The sequence below is a fragment of the Halyomorpha halys genome, unplaced genomic scaffold (genome assembly GCF_000696795.3).
Source record: "Halyomorpha halys isolate HHAL.00 unplaced genomic scaffold, Hhal_1.1 Scaffold1333.1, whole genome shotgun sequence".
Taxonomy (NCBI): domain Eukaryota; kingdom Metazoa; phylum Arthropoda; class Insecta; order Hemiptera; family Pentatomidae; genus Halyomorpha; species Halyomorpha halys.
This window is the reverse complement of record NW_027115221.1, coordinates 51,115-54,385: the sequence shown is the minus strand read 5'-3', so window position 1 is coordinate 54,385 and position 3,271 is coordinate 51,115. Positions and strand designations below refer to the sequence as shown.

Sequence of the window (3,271 nt, the reverse complement as noted above, 5' to 3'; positions counted from 1 at the left end):
TTATTTCACTCTGCCTTCTTTGGATCTCTCCTCTTTCTTCACCAGGACCTACAATGTATACCTATAGGACTGGCTACCTCTTCATGACTGTAAGCAAATACCTTATGGAGTGGAGTTTCCATTCTGCAAGGACCTTACAGTGAATATTTGTATGACTTGTCAGCCCATTCACGACCGTAAACGCATACTTTACAGAGTGATGTTTCCATCCTGCGAGGATTTACTATGGATAACTGTAAAACTCGCCAATATTTCCGTCAATTCACCTCCTATCCAGCTACTTAACTAAAACTCTAATTTTGAATTCCATCTATTATGTATTATCAAGATATATTCTTGTTTTTGTACAAGCAATTACAAGTTCAATCATAGCAGAGATACATTTAAACAATTTAACACTGACTGTGGTTGATGACCAGAACCTCGGTGGCTTGGAAGTATTTATGACGATAAGCTATCGTCAAGGGAAGTCACTTTTCTAGCTTGCTTTCAGAGTTTCAGGGATAGTTGGGATAGCATCTTCCTTTTACCATGGATTGTCCAAGCTTCCACCATCTACAATTTTTATTTACTTACAATCTTTATTTACTTATGTATTCTTTAACTTTACACACTTTCAATAATATTTTTTACATGTTAAAAAAGTGTTTTTTTAATTTTTGTTATTTAAAATTTTATTTTTTACATTGTTTTAGATTATTTCAAGTTTCCGAATATCTTATAATAACTTTTTGGCATCGTTATTATGTAATTTAGATAAAAAACATTCATGTATCAGCTGATTGCATACATATATTCAGTAACATACACGGGTGACAACAATAGTTGCTGTGGTTAAAAAAAAGGTATTTAATATTTATTTAGCTAAATATTACATTTTATACATTGTGTAATGCTTATCTAAATTAAAAGAAAAGAAAATATATAAAAAAATAATCATGTTTTTAAGTGGTTCCTTGGCGCGCAGTCAAGGAGTAAAATTTTTTTCTTTTTAAATCTAGAATATATTTTTGCTGTCAAGGAAAATTTTGAAAATTATCGTACAGAAACAAAATTTCCAATTTCTGCAGAACTTGACATTTAATTAGGAATTTTATTCAAATTATTATTTTAATGTAAAGGAGCAAAACTTATTATGTCATTTTTTCCATCTAAAAACATAACATGTACACATATCCACATAAATTTAAATTTAATTATTTAAGTTAGGCTGTAAATATATTTTCTAAATTTTCTTTTAAATGTGAATTGAGCCAATCACAGATTTAATGAACAGTAAACATACAATAATAGACTATAGAACACAATATGTAAATGACTCAATAAAAAGAAAGTATAAAGACACTGTTACTATTGTTATTTTTAACCTACTTATTATGTAAGCAGGAAGAATAGGGAACGGGTAACAGTGGGAGAGATTTTTGGCAAAGTACCATATTTACTTTTCCTGCGTATTTGGAACTGGCAAAAAAAAAAAAAAAATCAAAAGCATGCAATATTTCAGCTGGCTCAATGATAATAACTTATATTAAATCATATTACAATTTCACAAATAATATGTGCAATATTTAATAAAGAATTGTATGGAATTTAAGAATAAATATTTGTATTTAATTTACTGAGTTATGAATAATTTTTTAAAGATCGTTGATTGACCGTGCATAACATATAAAAGGAAGATGGTCAGAGTGCAGTCCAAAAAGAAGTGGTAACTGTTTAGTAATGGTGAATTGTGAATTTTCAACTACAGGTCACTAAAATAAAATAAATATGATTTGTATGCACTATGGTGTTGTGAAAATTAATTATTTTCAGTTCATGTATTGAATTTTTAATTGAGAATATAATAAAAACATAAAAACATAAACGCTGAATTTTCATTCTGTTAACTAAGTTCAGCTATTTTTTTTTAAAATGTAAGACGTAAAAGTGTTTCTTTACTCTAAAATACAGTTTTGCAGCAGTAGTTCATGTCTAGTATGCATAGACAAAACAATTAATAAATTATAATAACAACTAAAAGAATGAAATATTCAACAAAGTAAAAACAAATTATTTATCAGCCTTGAATTCTTAAAATAATTTTTTAGCGTTTTCTTCTATATATAAAAGAGATTCAGTATTAATTAAATTATTAATCTAGTATAGAATAAAGTCTGTTACGTTCTAAGATTTTATTTCTTTTAAGTATGGTATTTCAAAGATAATTTGCACTGCAATTATTATTTATATTACAATTTGATATAGTGATGTTGAATGAGTGTAACATTATGTATCGTACTAAATTAATATTGTGCATCAATTACTTTCACTTTTAATTTAAGAATAGTTTATTACTTTCAATTCTTAAATTGAATTGATAATTAATAAGAATTAAAAAAAAAAAAATTATGCTGTTAATGAAGTTTTTACTATTTTTAATGTAACAGGTATAAAATGGCAAAGATGGACAAATATTAGTTATAGTTGAAACTAATAGCTAAAATTGCCATGGATACGACCCTTATTCATGAATGAATCATTGATAAATAAATATCGTATCCATGGCAATTTTAGCTAGTAGTTTCAACTATAGCTAAAGTTGCCATGGATACGACCCTTATTCATGAATGAATCATTGATAAATAAATATCGTATCCATGACATTTAGTAAGAATTTATAAATATTGTGTTTTTATGCTGTTAATGAAGTTTTTACCATTTTATTTTTTTAAATGTAAAATGTAAATGTATCATGTATATAGTATAATGCTGAACTACTATGAAATAATGGTTTTATGTTATCAGATTGATATAAATGTTCTATATAATTTCAAAGATGATGTTAATGAAAATTTGTACTTTAAAAAGTTGATTTAATGTTCCATTTATAACCGATCTAGCCCAAACCAGATTTCAATCCTTCCATTACAAACTCTCTAATCACTCAAACCCATTAGTTTCTAATCTTGCTTCCTCTTTTATTCCGGACAATCCTCCAAGGTGTCTGAAAAGAAGATGGCCTCGAGACCTTATATTGTAAAAATGTTTTTAGACTGCTACCAATGGGTTTATCTACATGCTTGTACTATACCATTATAATTTCCTCAAATTTACTTGATAAATTTTATGTACAGTTGTAAATATCAATAAATAAATTTAAAAAAAAAAAAAAGTTGATAGAATGGCATAGAACGGCAAAAATTAGCTTAAGTGAAATTAATAGCTAAAATTGCCATGGATACAACCCTTATTCAAGAATGAATCATTGATAAATAAATATCGTATCCAT

At 26.9% G+C, this 3,271-nt stretch overlaps 1 protein-coding gene across 1 annotated transcript in view; it reads right to left on the bottom strand.

The window, feature by feature from the left end:
* The window catches only part of LOC106689338 (chitinase-3-like protein 1), a gene marked incomplete at its 3' end in the record, with an annotated part of 37,599 nt that overhangs the window by 33,272 nt on the left and 1,056 nt on the right, over positions 1 to 3,271 (bottom strand). The window lies entirely within an intron of this gene.